The sequence below is a fragment of the Cryptomeria japonica genome, chromosome 7 (assembly GCF_030272615.1).
Source record: "Cryptomeria japonica chromosome 7, Sugi_1.0, whole genome shotgun sequence".
Lineage (NCBI taxonomy): Eukaryota > Viridiplantae > Streptophyta > Pinopsida > Cupressales > Cupressaceae > Cryptomeria > Cryptomeria japonica.
In genome coordinates this window covers 225,586,241-225,607,615 of record NC_081411.1, presented here as the reverse complement: position 1 = coordinate 225,607,615, position 21,375 = coordinate 225,586,241, and the positions used below count along the sequence as shown (strand labels likewise).

Sequence of the window (21,375 nt, the reverse complement as noted above, 5' to 3'; positions counted from 1 at the left end):
ACATAAACATTATGATGAGAGAGATTTTAGAATAATTAAATTCCAAAAAAAATTTAGATTTGTTAGTTAAATAATAAAAATCTATTTAATTAACTTAGAGGAATAATCCAATAGATTAATTAAATAAATATATTTTAAATGTACATAAACAACTTTTACATTATTTTCTATTTATATTATTTTTATATCTAGACTTTAACAATTTAAATCTAATTATTGACAATAAAGATGGGTATAAATTTATTATTTTCATACAATAAGATATAGCTTAAAGCATCATAAACCTTATAAAAATAATTTAAACAATTTACATTAAATTATTAATTTAAACATAAATTACTATATGAATGCTTATACATCAACCCCAAACTTTGTGTTTTATAGATCACAAGATTTATCACCTTTCAAAACTTTTATAACATTTTAGCTATTATAAGTTAAGAAATTGAATATATTGCATATTTCCACACTCAAATCACAGGGAATCTTTATTTTCCTTCTCCAAAGACCATGTCCATTTACCCAAAATGTGCTGTGAAGAACAACTGAAAAAGGGTAAAAGAAACATCACAGTAAATAGATCAATCTGTTGGTAATGATGCAGTTTGTTAGTTCACACCATCAACAATGGAACTATCCTCTCAGACACACACTAGCCATCACCATCCATGCATATATTGTGTTTGTATAGCTTGTCCTGCAATAAAACTAACTGATATAGTTCACACCATGAGCAATGGAGAAGCTATACACACAATATATATACACTTGACCATTCTCTAATACATGAGAGTTCTCAGACATGTACCTCTACAAATCTTCCCAGCAATAATACCTCAGGCCCCCCTGTTAAACTGCAAGTTCTTCTCCAAAGATGAAGAATCTCTTAGGATTTCAACTGATGGTCACCTTGCTTTGTGGGTTCATTTCATCAGCAGTGTTTGCTTATCTGGAGTGTAACAGCTCACCGCCAATGGATGTTCAGCTACCCAGTTGTAACTGCTGCCTGTGGCTCAGTCTTGGTTTAGTCCCATGGTATTGCATCAATACATATTTTGTATATTTGTTGCACTTTTCTTGTAGTTTTAATCCATTTATGTCCTGACTGGTATAACATTTGTTTTATTATCTGTTGCAGGTTTCTGGTTCAGAATCTCTGATTCTTAGCTTGTTGGATATGTTACTCTATACTTAATAGAAATGTTGTCTATTACTGGGTGCTGCTTTGGTTAAGGGAACTCAAGTTATTATTAATTGTAATAATGCCAATTTGAGTTATACTTCTTAGATTGGTTATTTGGAGATACTGGTATTTTTTCTCATTAAGGAGTATGTAGTCTTTGTACACAATCTATTTTAAGTTATTTACAAAAGCTTGGCATTGAATACAAGTTTGATGTCACCATGTTGGTTCATAATTATGTAATATTCTATTTTTTAGATTAAAAAATGGAAAATATCAGAAATAAGTTGGTCAGTTGTTAATTTCAGAAGTAGTTGACAATAGAATACATAAAGTATATTTTTGTTATGTTCTAAAATTAAAATACATAATATTTATATAAAGAAGTGTTTCTTATTAATGATATTAAATTTTCACAATTCATTATGTTGATAATTTGTTATTTCTGATTTCGATTGTGTGAGTGTTTATTTTTTTCAAGTGGTTTTCATTTACTGTTAAGATTGTTTAGCTCATAAAAGATGATTGGAAATCAGTTTTACTGTGTAATGATTGAATATGTATAAATAATCAAGGATTGTAATTCAATTGGTTGAGCATAATTTGTGAAGGTGATGGTATGTTCTTTGATTATACCATCCACCAAGGTTCAAATCCTTGGAAGTATTATATAAGCAGACAACTTAAGTAAAATGGGTATCTTAAATTGTTTTTGACTAAAAGGGGGGTAAAAAATTATTCAAGAACAAGAAAGATACAGAAAAGAACAGGCCGCGGGACAAGGAGCTTAAAGAGCCCTAATATAGCAGCCATAGCAGGAGGCAAATTCTCCTTATCAACAATATTCCAGGCATACATTTGATCATAAGCCCATTTTTAAAGTCTAAATCAGTTTTACTGTGTAATGATTAAATATTTATAAATAATCAAGGATTGTAATCCAATTGGTTGAGCATAATTTGTGAAGGTGATGGTATGTTCTTTGATTATACCATCCACCAAGGTTCAAATCCTTGAAAGTATAATATAAACAGACAACTGAATAAAATGGGTATTCTAAATTATTAATTTTTAAAGTCTAAAATTATTTTATAACCATTCTTATCCTTATCCTTTAAAAAAATGATTTTATGTACAGACATTTTATTAAAATATCATAATACTATTGTATAACATCTTCTAACCAATAATAAAATATATAAACAATACAATTTATTTAAAATTTATTTAATATATTTTATAAAAAAAATATATTTGAATTTATGTGGATGACAATTAATTTAAATAAGATTATGTGAATCAAGCGCTCTTAAAATAGCACTCTTGTTTTCCTTAAAGATTAAACTAAACTAGAATATGAAGCTTCTTTCTTGGCCACTCCAAAGTACTAACGTTTGAGAAAACAAACGGAATTTCTTCAGCCAGAAAACTTTTGTCATTTTTCATCTATTATACTATTTCAAACACAAGAATGTGTGGGATTAAATTAACATTTGGTGATAAAATCCAAACCGCATTTAATAAATAAATTAAAAAAAAAACACTAACCATATTTAATTTTCAAGATTAGTCTTTTGATAAAAAGAGATTAAAGGGATGCTTCTTATTTGCACATTCAATCAATTATGTGAGGGAAGAGAATGCACACCCTTAAATCAAATAAATATGACAAACAAGTTCTTTGATCTTAGAAACGAAAATGTGGGGTGCAAGAGAAAAATGTATACAATGGATGCTTTTGATTCCTAAGATCACCTTATATTACGAGGGAAGAACATAGGCACCCTTAGTCATGCAAGTCTAATAAGAAAATTAATTTATTTTAAATAAAGCAAATGCAAACACACAAAAGATATATAATGTTGTCTCTTAGGGCAGGTCCCCATGCGGCTGCTAAGCTTATTTTTGCTAGCAGCCACTGCTCAATATTTTTAGGAGCAATTTATATAGCTGGTGGCCCCATGGACATTTAATTTTACTGCTTATGTTTGAAGCAATTACCTTAAATTTTAGTTTTAGATGAAAAAATGTATGTAATAATTTTGGAGTAAATTTAGGAGAAAATATTGGAGGCAAATAAAAAGGAGGGAAAGAAATTTGTGAAGCCACATATCATTTTTCTCAATAAGCAGTTGCTGCTTATTTTCAGCCCCCCTTTTTTCAAAGCTTATTTTTAATTTCTAAGCAGCAGCTGCTCCACTAAAATAGGGAGAGATTCCAATTTATCCAATTCCCCTAAATAAAAATTTGCATGGGGACACATCAGCTGCTTAAATTTAAGCAGATAATGCACTTAAGCAGCCGCATGGGGACAGGGGGTTAGAAGAATGAACCTACAACATAGGCACCCTTAGACATGCAAGTCTAATAAGAAAGTTAATTTATTTTAAATAAAGCAAATGTAAACACACAAAAGATATCTAATGTTGTCTCTTAGAAGAATGAACCTACAACACACCCATTAATATATATATATAAAATTGGGAGCATATGCCCTACAAAGAACCTACGCTAAATGATTAAAAATCAAAATTCTAGAGATCAAATATACTAAGATATAGTATAGAAATACTAGAATAGATGAAAAATGACAAAAGTTAGTACACAAATACTTAACAAATAGTGTATAACCTTGAAAGACATATATGACACAATTGCCAGTGCATATGTAATTGAGTGTGCAAGTATGCTGAAGAGAAAGACACTTAAATTATTTCAAAAATACCTAAGGGCACATACACCACACTAGATGCACATGCACCACAAGACAATGCATTTATGCCATTTAATGGAGAATTTATGCCATTACAATGTATTTATGCCAATAACATGTATTTATGTCATTTACTCTCTTTTCTATTTATCATTATTTTTGTATCTTGATTTCTACAATTGAAATCTAATTATTATTTGTTACTTGATTATTTAATTAATTCTTAATCAATAATAAACGAGGTATGCTTTATTTCGACCTTACACTAAAATATAAAATTATTACGAAACCTTTATAAAAATAATTCAATTATTTATATTATGTTATTAATTTAAAATTAAAAGAAAAATTACTATATGAAACCTAATAAGATGCTTACACATCAACACCCCAAAACTTTGTGTCTTATAGATCACAAAATTTATCATCTTTTAAAACTTTTCTAAAAAACTCTGAGCTATATGTTAGTTGATATAAGTAAAAAACATTAAAAACGTATTGCATATTTCCCCACTCAAATCACGGGGAATTTTTATTTTCCTGCTCCAAAGACCTTGTCCATTTACCCAAAATATGCTGCCAAGAACAACTGAAAAAAAGGTAAAAGAAACATCACAGCAAATAGATCGATCTGTTGGTAATAATGCAGTTTGTTAGTTCACACCATCAGCAATGGCACTACCCTGTCAGATACACTCGACCATTTAGTAATATATCAGAGTTCTCAGACATGTATCTCTACAAATCTTCCCAGCAATACTAACTTAGGCCACCCTGTTAAATTGCAAGTTCTTCTCCAAAGATGAAGCTCTTAATTGGGTTTCAACTGATGGGCACCTTGCTTTGTGGGTTTATCTCATCAGCAGTGTTTTCTTATCTGGAGTGTAACAGCTCACCACCAATGGATGTTCAGCTACCCATTTGTAACTATTGCCTGTGGATTACTGTTGGTTTAGTCCTATGGTATTATATCAATACATATTTTGTATGTTTGTTGCACTTTGTTACAGTTTTTATCCAGTTATGTCCTGACTGGTATGATTTTTCTTTTATTGTGTATATGTTGCAGGTTTCTGGTTCAGAATCTCTGATTCTTGGCTTGCTGGATATGTTACTCTATTGTTATAGAAATGTTATCTATTACGAAGTGCTGCTATGATTAATGAAATTCGAGTCATTATTACCTATGATAATGCCAATTTGAACCATACTTCTTAGATTGATTATTTGGAGATACTGGGGTTTTTCTCTTTAAGGACTATGTAGTCTTCTGTACACATCTATTTCAGTTATTTATAAGTATCTTAAAAATTCTCTTGAAGATTGGCATTGAATACAAATTTGGTGTCACCATGTTGGTTCATAATTATGTGCTGCTCCGGAAAATATAGGAAGAAGTTGGTCAGTTGCTAATCGCCAAAGCGGTTGACAATTAATGAAGGCTAAAAATATATGATATTGGAAAGAGATTAATCAAAACTGAAATGAATCATACAAATTTGCCAATAGCCAAATATAGGTAATGGAAAGTTACATACATTAAAATAACATATTGAATTCTAAAGACAAGAGATGACACGGAGAAACACTCATCATATATCAAGATTTTGGAAAGAAAATTAAGATCAAATTTCAAGGATTACAAAAAAATTATAGTAACTCCGTGTATTGGTACTTCCATTTAAAATTACTCAAATTCTTTTCACAGAACCACTCCAAGTCTCATCACCAAGCTCATTGGAAGTCTCATCGGAGAGCTCAAATTTTGGAGAAGCATCTGTCCTTCTTGTCACAAATATGTTATTTTCAGACTCAGTGCCACCAAGCCAATTTAGATGTGAAGGAAGATGGTGTGCCTCTATCCATATCTTCCTTGAACAGTAAAATTCAATCACTTTGTCCATGTCAAATGAATATATGTGCCCAAATTCAGTCAGAAAAGACAATGGAGAATATTGCAGCAACTTAAATCCCTTAACACTTCCCACTGTTGAGTCACTGGATTGAATCGATAAGTCTGATTAAAAGGCTTTGCATAGACGCTCACCACATGAAACATCCCATCAATACAATAACCCCTTGTCAAATCTATGGGATCTTGGATTCCAGGAAGAAGTCTCCATTTGCCTTGAGACAACTCATAAACTGTTGCTTGACTTTCTTGGGCAATGTAAACCAGTCCTTCAGGCGATGCACAATATGCAATTTGGTGGCCAAATTCATGAGTAGGAATTTTTGCTCCTTTTTTCCATGTAGAAGACATAAAATTAAAAACCATAATAGTCCTCGTTGCCTCATTTTCATATTGCATACCAATCACAATCAATTTCTGACCAAGACCCAAGCAAGTCTGTATATTAAAATTTAGGGGGCATAGAAGGGCTTCTAGCCACTGAGTTGTGAATTGGATCATAGATAGTTATTATATTACAGTCATCAGGTTGGTCCTAAAAACATACAAGTTTACCAGATAATTCTGAACTGATTCTTTCTTTATAGAATTTGTAACTTTCTATAATTTCTTTCCACATTTTGGATACATACCTAAGCTCATTATGAAATATGTAAGGGACTCTCAGAACAACTTCCCTCACTATGCCTTCTGGTAAGTGATCCATATAATTTAAGATTGGGAGAGGTCTGTTCTATCTGTAGTGTCATAAAATTGCGACCCTAGCAGTTTTTGACTGCATTAGGGTCCTCACGCATGCGAGATCAAATCTTCTAGCCTGATTGGAGACTGCTCAACCGTCAGAAACAACTTCTTTCTTGGTCTTTGCATCACCTTGTCCACACTCTGCTTTGGAGAAAGGGGTAGGATAGGGGCGTGGAGCCTCTGTCCCTAACCTATTTTGGGGCAAGACCCTTCCTAGGGTTGCATTGTTGGTTGTGCATTGGGCAGGAAACTCCCCCGATGTCAGTCTGTGATGAAAAATCAAATCCATTAACATGTATTTAAGGGGCATTTGTCCTCTCATTTGCATAAGTTCAATAAGTTCAATAAGTTGGATAAGTTCAAGTTGCATGAGCGATTGAGCATTCAAGAGCATTCAAGCATTATTTTCCAGCATTGAGCATTCTCAAGTCTCCCTTCAAGCCTAGGTGTTGCATTCAAGTCAAGGATTCAACCATTGAAGAGGAGATTGATTCTAACATTCAATTTCGCACAAGCATTTCTATCAACATTGCTATCACAACCTCCCTTGAGGTGATTTACAATTCAGTCTTTTATTTACAGCTACTTGCAAGTACTTTCTTTTATTACTTGGTTAATTCCAAATTGGGGTTTGACCTAAAGGCAAACCCCCAATCCCAACCCATTTCCCTTTATTTTTTGTGTGTTGGTTACAAGTGCGCAACTGTACTTTCAGATTCAGACTCCATTTGCAGAGTCGAAAAAACCCTTTTCATTTCGTGGATTTTTCGGAGGACCGTGTATGTTCCTGCATGGTTCGGGCAACTTTTCTTCAAATTCGCAGGGCAACTTCGTCTCGACATATTATTACCAGATCCAGGTACATAAATTCATCCCATATTCCGATCTCAAATTATAATCAGTTCTTTGTCACTTTCGCACTACATAATTCAATCAATTCCTTTCCATTTCAAATAAGGAAGAGGGGATCAACTTATCATTCCCATTTCATTCAGAATTCAATCTTCATCTTTGAAGGTTGAATCTAGTGAATTCTCCTCTCCTCTTTCAAATGTAACTTGATGAAAAGTGTTTGAAAGGTAATGAATAGTGAAACTCTCATCTCTCCTTGAGGGAAAGGGTAGTTTTCCTCTTGATCTCATCATTCACCATTTTTCCACATTACATTTTGGTGAACTCGATGTCTTGCATGCTTTCCTTTGAACAAAATTGCATATTTTTCATTTACAAGTTTCAAATTTCTACAAACTTAGTGGTTAAATCATTAAAAACCCTAGTTTTTAAAATTAAAATTGAACTTGTAATTTGTAAAAATTGCTTGTGGTTATCTTAGATCTGAAAATTGTTTTGATTGCCAAATTCAATTTCCTCATTGTCTTGTTCAATTTGCCATTAAAATTTACAAAATTAAGAGGTTACTTGTTAAAACCCTAATTTTTAGAAAACATCTTGAACTTGTGCAAAAATTGGATTTTCATTTAATTTTTAGATTTGTCTTCATTCCTACAATTCAGATTTTCAATTTGCCCCTTTTGTTTTCCAAAATTAAAATTTAAAAATTAAATGGTTAGGTCATAAAATTCTAATTTTTAAAATTAATTGGATCAATTTAATTCTAATTCAGATTTTTAAACATTTTCCAAGGTGCCCCTATCCATTAGGTTTGACCTTTTTCGAATTTGCAATTCAATTCCTCTTTTTCTTCAAAACCCTAATAGGGTCCTATTTTTACATTTGCGCCTTCATTTCGCCCATCTAGAGGTCGTAAAATTCGTCAATTTTTTGGGGTTAGCTTTAAAATCATCGTAATATCCATCCCTGAAAATTTGGAAAAAAGTTGGTCGGACCATGTGCGTTCCCGCTACGGTCCTCAACTTTTTTCCCGAAATTTTAGGAGACTGTTGTGACTGTATTTAATAGCTTAAATCCAGAAGATTGGCTGATTTTATCGATTTTTTATCCCTCTAGAATCATAAATACCTTCAAAATTCAACATTTCAAATTTCCCAAAAAAGTTTAAAGTTAAGAGGTTAATTATAGTCTGCCTTGATTTTAAAAATTTTGATTTTAAAATTGAGTGGTATTCCCTTGGCCCTAATTTTAAAATTTCAATTTCCTTTCATTTTTGGAAATTGTGTAATCATTATTTTCTTAAATTTTGCATCAGTCAATTTTGTAAGCTTTGTTCCAAAATTCAAAATTCAAACATTCTCTCTAGTGCATGAGCTTTACTAGTACTAGTCCTAACCTATCCTATCCTCGTTAGACGAAGCATTAGAATTAAGGCTTCCCAAGGTTTAATTACCAAGGAGATGCAGCCTAATTTGGGTGACTTCTTTAATAAGGATCATGCTAATTATTCCCATCTTAATCATGTGCCTATTCACCCCATTGATGAATCCCATGATGAAGAAGAAGCTTTAACTAGGGTCTCTAAAGATCAACTTTCCACATTAGACAATCAATTTGATAACTTTCAACAATGGATGTCCCAAGAATACGCTAATAGTGAAGCTCTTCCATTAATTCAAGGATTTAAACACATGATTCAAAGTGATAAGAATGAAATTGATATATTGTGTGGCATTGCACATATTGTTGATTCTAATGTCATGCCTATCATGAGTTGTGTCAAAACCCTAGGTTATTCACAACCTCCAACACAAGTCAATCCTTCAATTCCTTTGACTACTCTTATGACTAGTATTCCTACTTTTATCTCCAACATCATGGATACTTCAACTCAAAATGTCATTCCTACAACCATTGGTCATGGGGGAAATCCCTCTTCTTCATTTAATTCTCCATATTTACCTATGTCTTCCATGAGTGTTCCTATTATTCCTCAACCAATCAGTGTGACACAAGAGGGAAATTCCTTCAACAACTTTATTCCTCCTTTAAGTGTCCCTTTTCCTACCCAATCATCACCTATGCCTACTTATCATAATGTCCCACCACCTTATTCTCAGTCCATGTCTTCTTTCAATAAAATCACACCACCTTCTCAATCACCTATGTCTAACATCAATTCTTCTACCGAAGCGACAATTAACAATCTTGCTCAAACTGTGTCTTCCTTACAACAACAAATTGCTTCTATGAGTCAATCCAAGTTTAGTGTGCCCACCTTTGATGTTGTGAGCCCACTTTCTCTTGATATTGTTAAAGCCATGCCACCTAAACATGTTGAGATACCTCAATTGGAACTGTTCTATAATGGAAAAGGTGATCCTCTTACGCATGTCAAAACATTTCAAACCTTGTGTATTGATTTTACTTATGATCAAAGATTGCTTGCAAAATTGTTTACAAGAACACTAAGAGATAAGGCTTTACAATGGTATTTCTCTTTGCCTTCTTATTCTATCACTTCTTTTCAACAACTGGCAAATGATTTCATCCAACAATTTCAAAACAACATTGGCCCTAAAATTACTTTGATCGATTTAATGCATTGTAAACAAGGTGTTAAAAAAAAAGTGACTGATTTCATTGGTAGATATAATCATTTGTGTGCCCAGTTTTCTTTTCATGTACTTGATAATGATATTCAAAGAATTTTTATTTCTAATTTACAAAAATATATCAAGGAAAAGCTTCTTTTGTCTAAGTTTATTTCCTTTCCGTAGTTATGCGCAACACTCCACAATTATCAACTGGTTGTGAGTCAAATGGAGCAATTCACTCCTATGGCTCCGAGTGATAAGGGGGAGAGTGTTCAACAACCGTTTGTGAAGTTCAAACCAACGAAAATCTTCATCAAGTTCAATAATACAATCAACAACCACAATGTGAATGCTACAACAGGTGTGCCTTCTATTTCTAAATTTTTCCAAAGAGAAAGACAGATTACTTCCTTGAATGAATCTTTACATAGTATTATGTCTCAGTTGTTGCATACAAATGTTATCAAACTTCCTCCTATATAACAAATTGATCCTTCTAAACTTGCATCCCCTTATTTTGATAACAATTCCTTTTATCAATTTCATCGTCATCCTAGTCATGATACTGAGAAATGTTTCACATTGAAGAATAAGATTCAAGACTTGATTGATAATAATACTATATCTGTGACATGTGTGAATGATAAAGGGAATAAATCAATAGCTCCTCCTAATCAAAATCTAAATATTTTCACTGATCCCTTGCCTTCTCATACCTCTAACATTATTGAGATCGTGCCTAATTCTTTCTCTTATGAAGAATTCACCTCTATGACTCCAAACTTGGTTAATATGGTAGAAACATAGGATATGCCTAAGGATACTTGCATTACATTTAATCCTAGTGAGACCATTAGAGCACCCAATGGCCCCTTATACATACTTGTGAAGGTTAAGGATATCCCTTGCCATGGTGCCCTGATTGATCCCTCTTGCATGGTTAATGTCATAACTGAAGAGTATCTTTTCACTTTACGATTGCATAAACCAATATATGATGCTTCTAATGTGGTTATGAAATTATTTGATAGATTCTCTTGCCCTACCGTTGGTTCTATCACCCTTCTTGTTGAAGTTCATACTAAATCCATGGATGTTGACTTTGTTATCATACCTTCTTTTGAGAAATTTTGTGTGAAGTTGGGCTATCCTTGGCTATCTTCCATGAAGGCTATTTCTTATCCAATCCACAAATGTCTGAAATTTTCTCACAATGGAGAAATCATAACCGTGAACCATAGCTTATTTCGTCCATCTGAAAGAAGCCCCAGTGTTCCTATTGATCTCTTTTGGCCTAAACAATTTCAATCTCTTCCATCAAGGAGCGATGCTCTTTTTCAATCTTATAAAAAATGGAAGAACGATATGATTTTATCCTTAAGTCAACCTAGATCCCCAACACTTGACATTCCTATTATTCTTCAAGATGAGGTTCTTCCCCTCACGGATAGAACTAATCTCCCTCCTAAGGAAGATAGTCAACCTATTCCTATGGACGTGACTTTACCTTCTCTTAAGGAGAACAACAATATTCTTCCTAAGGTTAGACTTATACCTCCTCCTCATGATGGACCTGGTCTCCTTCCTACACCTAATATTCCTCCTTTATATGGCACAGTTCCACCTCCTTCCTCTTATCGAGAGAAGAGGTCTACTTCTCCTATTGTTCAACCAAAAAGACGTCAACCTAAACCTTCCACTATCAAGGAGAGAAACATTCCTATTTTTTTAAGTGTTCCTCCTCGTTCTCAGCCTTCCACTAAGACTCGACAGAATCGTTCTACAAGAGAACGTCGATGAAGACATCATGTTTGAGCTCGTGAAGCTATCCCTCAAAATACTCAATCTCCTCAGACTTCGAAAGTTGACATGATTCCCTTTTCTCCTAAGCAAGATGTTCAACCTACATCTCCAAATCATAAGTTGCACAAAACATGTGTTCATGTTCTTGCTCCTCTTTCTCTAAAATTTGATGAAGAAATGGGTGAAAATGTTATTCATAATGGCAATACAACTCCCAATGCTTCTGATAGTGAGTATGAGTATGTTGATGTGGATAAGCATTTATCGAATGAGTTTTCACAAACCCTAATCCTAGCTCCTAGAATCGAACAAAGTGACTTAAAACATGAGAATAATCCTTGTTTGGATATTGTGATAGCTCCATCTACTGTGCTCGATGTCGCTCCTCTGGCATGTTGCTCACCTTCCCAAAATAGTGATCAACAAGATCGGGAGGCGGATGTCGTGCTAGATTAGCAATATTAGCACTGCAGATTTTTATCTCTCTCCTTTCTTCCTCTTTTGTGACCATTCTTCTATATGTATCCATGTTCTTCTATTGTTCCTGTAAAGCGAAAAAATCGAACCCTAGTTGTTCTCCCCTCCCCAACTCCAAGGAGAGAGAAGGGAGAGTCACTAGGGTTGATGGTTTTCACTTAGGAGGGACTTTACATTCAAAAGAGGGGTTGAAACCCACAAGATCCAATCCCACGCAACGCAAGATTGGATTCTATATGAGTTTCAAGGGTTGTGATAGCCAAGATACCCTCTTTTGTAAAGAATGTAGATAGAAAGATTGAACTAGGAATGCATGTAGAAGCAAAAGAGGGGTTGAAACCCACAAGATCCAATCCCACTCAATGCAAGATTGGATTCTATATGAGTTTCAAGGGTTGTGATAGCCAGGATACCCTCTTTTGTAAAGAATGTAGATAGAAAGATTGAACTAGGAATGCATGTAGAAGCAAGAAAGATTCACTTATAAATAGAGATAGGGATATGATATGAAGCTGCGGACCTGGAATTAGCAGTAAAATGTCGAGACGGCCCTGTCCTGCAAATTTGAGCAAAAGTTGACGGGACGATGGCGCCCGGCGTGCACACGGTCCTCCGAAAAATCCGCGAAACGAAGGGGGATCTGTTCGTCTCTGCACAAGGATTCCAGATCTTCAATTTCAGCCGTGTACCTGCAACCTACACACAGAAAAGCGAAGACGATTGGGGGGTTAGGGATTAGGGGTTTTCCCTTAGGTCAAACCCCGGTTTTGGAATTAACCAAGAAGTGAGAAATGCTGTAAATGCAAATGATTGTAAAACAAGTACTAGTACCTTGTTGTAAGAATGTTTGTATTCTTACATGCGAAGGTGTAGATGTTGTTGTATGTTGTATGTTGTATGTGGTATGTGATCTCCTCTTCAATGGTTGAATCCTTGTCTTGAATGCAACACTTAGCCTTGAATGGAGACTTAGAATGATCAATTGCTTGAAGGAATGCTTGAATGCTTGGATGCTTGAATATTTGAATATCGTTTCCACGTCTTGTACACATATGTCCTTCCTCCTTTTTTTGACCTCCTCAAATGGGAGAGGAAATGTAGTTTATATACTTGTCAATTAGGGTTAAAAGACTGATTTTCCCGACCTTGGGCCGACCAGGAAGTGTTATTTTCCAATTTGCAAACTTAAAGACCCGAAGCCCCATAGGAGACCGGGCCCAAAATAGAGCCAGGGACCAGGGCACTGGGTGCCATGGTCCTGGGGGACCAGGGCGCTGGGCGCCCTAGTCCTGAAGGACCAAGGCGCTGGGCGCTCTGGTCCCACCTCCCGGGACAGCAGGGTGCAAGGAGGGATCAGGCAGGGTGCTGGAAAAATGCAGTTTTGATGTTATAAACAGGTTTCGGGGTCTCCATTCAGGTTCAACGTTGCGCCGCCATTGTGAAGACCCAAATGCAGTCGAAATTGCAAGTGTCACAATTTTAGGACACTACATTTAGCCCCCACTTTAGCGGGAGTATAAGCGTATGCTCATACTTCCGGTAAAGTAAAACGAAACAACATTGAAAAACTTTCACCACGTCAAGGAGGAAAGATACACCAAGCCCCCAGTGAACTAAGGATCTTACGACTTCGATTGACAAAGTAAATGGGAAGATCACGAGGGAGAACCATGACTGTCAGTAGTAAGGTTCCCTCACTATGAGTCATGCAAGAAAGATATCAAAAATTTTCAAGACAAAGCTAAATTTGTCAAGAAATTTTCAAGTATCTTGAAAAGATATGAACGGGATGTATGCCCCCCCTACGTTAAAGCGATCGCACATGCCTCACCGGGGGTGATTGCTTTAAGGTAGTGATACATATAATAAATGAGAAAGGAGCACGTTATCACAAGGATTTAGCCCCCAAGTGTGAGATAAGCCCAAGGATAATAGACACAAAACACAAAGCACAAGGTGACTTCACTTTCCTCGGGGTCAGTATGCTGTATGATAATTCATGTATATCATATGTATGTATGCATAATTGTTCTTCATTCCCCAATCAAGGAAGGTCACCTAGAAGAAGGGAACACATGTGTCTTTTGAGTCAACATGAGAGAGACCAAAAGAGATCTCAATGTTTTGCATCGTCCTCAAGTAGACAACACTAAGGACAACAAATAGAAGAATGAGAATAACACATAGAAGAAGTAACAAAAGAGAGGAGGAGAGAATCTGCTATGCTAATGAACTAGTCTAGCACGTCATCTACCCCCCGATCTTGCTGATCAACGTTTCGGGAAGGCAGGGAACACGCTAGAGGAGGAACATTCAACACAACAGATGGAGCTATCACAAGATCCAAACAAGGGCTATGTTCATGTTCTAAGCCACGTTGTTCTTGTCTAGGAGCTAGGATAAGTGCTTTAGAAGATTCGTTAGATAAATGGTTATCAACATCAACAAGTTCATATTCACTATCAGAAGCAAGAGAAGTAACATTTTCATCTATATCATCATCAAGATTTATAAAAATAGGATCTTTAACTCGCACGGGATCAAGACCATCATGCATCTTATGTTTAGGAGATTTTGGCTCACTTTCCGGCTAAGGAGAAAATGGAATAATGCTTGTTGAAGGTGTTTTTGGGGATTGCAAAGTTTGAGAGGCAGCTGCCTGAGCTCTAAGACGACGCTTTCGTCGGCGTTCACGTGCAGAACGATTTCGTCTAGTCTTAGTAGGAAGTTGAGAAGATTGAGGAGGAGGAATGTTCTCATCCTTATCACTTGGGTGTTTAGGTTGTGGTCTCTTAGGTTGAATAATAGGAGAAGAGGAAGGTCTCTTCTCTCCATAAGAGGAAGGAGGAGGAACTGCTCCATATAAGGGAGGAATATTCGGTTTAGGAAGGAGACCAAGTCCATCATGACGAGGAGGGATAGGTCTACTTTTAGGAAGTTTATTAGATATAGGCATAGTCACATCCATAGGGATGGGTTGGGAATCTTCTTGAGGAAAGACATTAGTTTTATCTTTCAAAGGAAGAACTTCCTTCTCAAGAACGATAGGAATATCAAGTTTGGGTGTTCTAGGTTCACTTAGAGATAGGATCATATCTTTTTTCCACCTTTGATAAGATTTGAAAAGATGATCACTTCGCGGAGGAAGGGATTGGAATTGTTTAGGCCAAAAATAATCAATAGGAACACTAGAAGTTCTTTCAGCTGGTTTAAAGAGACTATGATTGACAGTAACAACTTCACCATTATGGGGAAATTTCAAACACTTATGAATAGGAGAAGCAATAGCTTTCATGGAAGATAGCCAAGGATAGCCAAGCTTCACATGAAATTGTTCAGATGAAGGAATAATAGCAAAGTTCACATCAAGGGATTTGTTATGGACCTCAATAGGTAATGTAATAGAACCAATTGCAGGAGAAGAAAATGCATCAAATAGTTTCACAACCACATTTGTTTCGTCATAGATCACTTGATTCAATTGCAAAGTAAAAAGAAATTCTTCAGTAATGACATTAACCATGCAAGAAGGATCAATAAGCACTCCACGACAAGGTGTATTTTTGACTTTTGCAACTATATATAAAGGACCATCAGGTGCCCTGATAGTTTCGCTAGAATCAAAGGTGATGGAAAGTTCTTTAGGGATTTTCTGCTGCTCCACAAAGTTAATCACATTCGGAGTCATGGACACAAGATCATCAAGTGAGACAGAGGAATCATTAGTATCAATCGCATTAGAGGTATGAGAAGGTAATGGATCAGTAAAAATCTGAAGATTTTGGTTAGGAGGAGCTATAGATGTGTTGCCTTTATCATTCACTCCAGAAACAGAAATAGTATTATTATCAATCAAATCTTGAATTTTACCCTTTAAAGCAAAACATTTTTCAGTATCATGCCCAGGATGACGATGAAATTGACAAAAAGATTTGTTATCAAAATAGGGTGAATTAATCTTTGCAGGATCTATTTGCCTTATAGGAGGAAGAGTAAGCACATTTTGTTCCAATAACTTATTCATAATACTATGCAATGATTCATTCAAAGGAGTAAACTTTCTTTCTTTCTTGAAAAACTTAGAAATAGGAGGCACACCTGATGCTGCATTCACATTGTTGTTGATGATGTTTTCATTGAATTTAATGGACTCTCTGTTCGGTTTAAACTTCCCAAATGGTTGTTGACTACTATCACCCTTATCACTCGGAGCCATAGGATGTGATTGTTCCATTTGACTCACAGTCAGTTGATAATTGTGAAGAGTTGCACACAACTGTTGAAAAGAAGTAAACTCAGAAAACAGGAGTTTATCTCGAATATCTTTTTGTAAATTAGAAATAAAGATTCTTTGAATATCATTGTCAGGCACTGGAAAAGAAATTTGAGCATACAAATGCTTATATCTACCAATGAAATTAGTCACTTTTTCTTTAACACCTTGTTTACAATGCATTAAATCAATCAAAGTAACTTTAGGACTTATATTGTTTTGAAATTGTTGAATGAAAGCATTTGCAAGTTGTTCGAAAGAAGAAATAGAATAGGAAGGCAACGAGCAATACCATTGTAGGGCTTTGTCTCTTAATGTTCTAGTAAACAGTTTTGCAAGCAACCTTTGGTCATAAGCAAAATCAGTACATATTGTTTGAAAGGTCTTAACATGTGTTAGAGGATCACCCTTACCATTATAAAGCTCCAAATGCGGAATTTCAACATGTTTAGGGGGAATAGCTCGGACAATGTCAAGAGAAAGTGGGCTCGCAACATCAAATGTGGGCACACTAAACTTAGATTGATTCATAGAGGCAATTTGTTGCTGTAAAGAAGAGATAGTTTGTGCAAGATTGTTAATGGTCACTTCAGTCGAAGAGTTCATATTAGATGTGTTAGATTGTGATGGAGGTGTTATGTTATTGAAAGAAGGTAGAGAGTAAGGTGGTGGGACACTATGATAGTTAGTCATAGGAGATGATTGGACAAGAGGAACACTACAAGGAGGAATGGAAAACGAATTGCCCCCTTGTGTCATGTTCATTTGTGGTGATATAATAGGAACACTTATTGAAGGAATGAATGAAGAAGTCGGATTGATTGAAGAAGAGGGATTGCCCCCATGACTAGTGATCATAGGAGGAATGTCTTGTATTGAAGTAGTCATTATGTTTGATGTAAAAGTAGGTATACTAGCAGTAGAAGTCGTCAAAGGAATAGAATGATTAACTTGAGTAGGAGGTTGTGTATAACCCAAAGTTTCAGCACAACTCTTCATAGGCATCACATTTGAATCCACAATGTGTGCAATACCACGCAAAATATCAATTCCATTCTTATCACTTTGAAGCATACGTTTTAGACCCTCAATTAAAGGAAGAGCTTGACTATCAGGGTATTCTTGAGACATCCATTGTCGAAAATCATCAAATTGGTTATCCAATTTTGAAAGTTGTTCTACAGAAACCTCATGGAGAGCTTCTTCATCATTAAGAGGATTAGAGGAATTACCCATGTCCTCGTTAAAAAGGCCATTCAAATTAGGTTCCATCTCCTCAGTAATTAAACCTTGGAAGGACTTAATTCTAAGGCTTCGTCTAACGGGAATAGTGTAAGTAGGACTTATTGTTGTAAAACTCATGCACTAAAGAAAGAGAGAAGATTTTGAATTTTAGAGGTAGCAAATTTCAGTAAAATCAGCCAATCTTCTAGATTTAAGCTGTTAAATACAATCAGGACAATCTCCCGAAATTTCGGAAAAAATGTCTGGGACCGTGGCACTCGGGGTGCACACGGTCCTCGCAACTTTTTTCGAAATTTGCAGGGATGAAAGTTATGATGATTTTACAGCTAACCTGAAAAAATTGAGTGATTTTACGATCAGTAGATAGGCCAAATTAAAGTTGCAATCTCAAAATTGAACCCTACCAAGATTGTCGAAAAATGCAAAATTTGAATTTTGAAAAAGAGAGGGAAACTGAAATTTTGAATTTTATGATTTTAGAGGGAATGTTAAGAGCAATGCAAGTTTTGAAAATTAACAATTGACTCAATTTCACGCAAAATTCAATTTTGAAAGCGGAAATCAAAGTTGTTGTAATTAAGCACTTAATTTCAAAAGTCACAAATTGCAAAAATTTGAATAAAGTACTGAAATTTCGAATGAATGCCAACACACTTTTCAGATTTAGGACTGTAAGAAACACAATTTTGACACAAATTTCAATTTCAACAATTTTTGAATGATTAGAAGCCTCAATCCAAGCAATCACTAGACCAACTTTGACTGTAATTTTGAAGGTGTTAAAATTGATAAAATCAGCCAAAATTCCGGATTTTAGCAGAAAAATATAGTAAGATCTAGCTCCCGAAATTTCGGAAAAAATGTCGGGGACCATGGCGCTCGGAGTGCACACGGTCCTCGCAACTTTTTTCCAAATTTTCAGGGATGAAAGATATTATGATTTTATTGCAGAATCCAAAGTTACAGCTGATTTGGAGATGTTTTGATCAGTGAAATTGTCGGACAAAGGTTGAATCAAGAGGATTTCAAAAATTAGGGTTTTGACACTTAACCACTTAATTTTCAAAATTAAAGCACAAATATGAATTGATAATTTGTAATAGAAGGGCAGATCTGAAACAAGCATTAACAATTAAACATTTCACAAGCTCAATTACTAAAAAGAAAAATTTAGGGTTTTTATGCAATTAACCTCTAAAATTTTGCAAAAGATCAAACATGGAAATGTAATTAGGAAAGAAAAATTTTCAGATCTAACCATGAATAATCAGAATGAGGATGTTCACGTCAGGTTCACCAAAATGTAAAGCAGAAAAATCGAACCCTAGTTGTTCTCCCCTCCCCAACTCCAAGGAGAGAGAAGGGAGAGTCACTAGGGTTGATGGTTTTCACTTAGGAGGGACTTTACATTCAAAAGAGGGGTTGAAACCCACAAGATCCAATCCCACACAATGCAAGATTGGATTCTATATGAGTTTCAAGGGTTGTGATAGCCAGGATACCCTCTTTTGTAAAGAATGTAGATAGAAAGATTGAACTAGGAATGCATGTAGAAGCAAGAAAGATTCACTTATAAATAGAGATAGGGATATGATATGAAGCTGCGGACCTGGAATTAGCAGTAAAATGTCGAGACGGCCCTGTCCTGCAAATTTGAGCAAAAGTTGACGGGACGATGGCGCCCGGCGTGCACACGGTCCTCCGAAAAATCCGCGAAACGAAGGGGGATCTGTTCGTCTCTGCACAAGGATTCCAGATCTTCAATTTCAGCCGTGTACTTGCAACCTACACACAGAAAAGCGAAGACGATTGGGGGGTTAGGGATTAGGGGTTTTCCCTTAGGTCAAACCCCGGTTTTGGAATTAACCAAGAAGTGAGAAATGCTGTAAATGCAAATGATTGTAAAACAAGTACTAGTACCTTGTTGTAAGAATGTTTGTATTCTTACATGCGAAGGTGTAGATGTTGTTGTATGTTGTATGTTGTATGTGGTATGTGATCTCCTCTTCAATGGTTGAATCCTTGTCTTGAATGCAACACTTAGCCTTGAATGGAGACTTAGAATGATCAATTGCTTGAAGGAATGCTTGAATGCTTGGATGCTTGAATATTTGAATATCGTTTCCACGTCTTGTACACATATGTCCTTCCTCCTTTTTTTGACCTCCTCAAATGGGAGAGGAAATGTAGTTTATATACTTGTCAATTAGGGTTAAAAGACTGATTTTCCCGACCTTGGGCCGACCAGGAAGTGTTATTTTCCAATTTGCAAACTTAAAGACCCGAAGCCCCATAGGAGACCGGGCCCAAAATAGAGCCAGGGACCAGGGCACTGGGTGCCATGGTCCTGGGGGACCAGGGCGCTGGGCACCCTAGTCCTGAAGGACCAAGGCGCTGGGCGCTCTGGTCCCACCTCCCGGGACAGCAGGGTGCAAGGAGGGATCAGGCAGGGTGCTGGAAAAATGCAGTTTTTGATGTTATAAACAGGTTTCGGGGTCTCCATTCAGGTTCAACGTTGCGCCGCCATTGTGAAGACCCAAATGCAGTCGAAATTGCAAGTGTCACAATTTTAGGACACTACATTTAGCCCCCACTTTAGCGGGAGTATAAGCGTATGCTCATACTTCCGGTAAAGTAAAACGAAACAACATTGAAAAACTTTCACCACGTCAAGGAGGAAAGATACACCAAGCCCCCAGTGAACTAAGGATCTTACGACTTCGATTGACAAAGTAAATGGGAAGATCACGAGGGAGAACCATGACTGTCAGTAGTAAGGTTCCCTCACTATGAGTCATGCAAGAAAGATATCAAAAATTTTCAAGACAAAGCTAAATTTGTCAAGAAATTTTCAAGTATCTTGAAAAGATATGAACGGGATGTATGCCCCCCCTACGTTAAAGCGATCGCACATGCCTCACCGGGGGTGATTGCTTTAAGGTAGTGATACATATAATAAATGAGAAAGGAGCACGTTATCACAAGGATTTAGCCCCCAAGTGTGAGATAAGCCCAAGGATAATAGACACAAAACACAAAGCACAAGGTGACTTCACTTTCCTCGGGGTCAGTATGCTGTATGATAATTCATGTATATCATATGTATGTATGCATAATTGTTCTTCATTCCCCAATCAAGGAAGGTCACCTAGAAGAAGGGAACACATGTGTCTTTTGAGTCAACATGAGAGAGACCAAAAGAGATCTCAATGTTTTGCATCGTCCTCAAGTAGACAACACTAAGGACAACAAATAGAAGAATGAGAATAACACATAGAAGAAGTAACAAAAGAGAGGAGGAGAGAATCTGCTATGCTAATGAACTAGTCTAGCACGTCATCTACCCCCCGATCTTGCTGATCAACGTTTCGGGAAGGCAGGGAACACGCTAGAGGAGGAACATTCAACACAACAGATGGAGCTATCACAAGATCCAAACAAGGGCTATGTTCATGTTCTAAGCCACGTTGTTCTTGTCTAGGAGCTAGGATAAGTGCTTTAGAAGATTCGTTAGATAAATGGTTATCAACATCAACAAGTTCATATTCACTATCAGAAGCAAGAGAAGTAACATTT

The 21,375-nt window shown here is 35.9% G+C and overlaps 2 long non-coding RNA genes across 2 annotated transcripts; both read left to right on the top strand.

The window, feature by feature from the left end:
- The first annotated feature begins 496 nt into the window (after positions 1 to 496).
- On the top strand, positions 497 to 1,391 carry LOC131028338 (uncharacterized). The gene is made up of 2 exons (XR_009102591.1): positions 497 to 1,035; positions 1,139 to 1,391. It is a non-coding gene; the product is annotated as an uncharacterized LOC131028338 (long non-coding RNA).
- Positions 1,392 to 4,599: 3,208 nt separating this feature from the next.
- Positions 4,600 to 5,217, top strand: LOC131028435 (uncharacterized). Its single transcript, XR_009102593.2, has 2 exons — positions 4,600 to 4,859; positions 4,966 to 5,217. It is a non-coding gene; the product is annotated as an uncharacterized LOC131028435 (long non-coding RNA).
- The last annotated feature ends 16,158 nt before the right edge of the window (positions 5,218 to 21,375 follow it).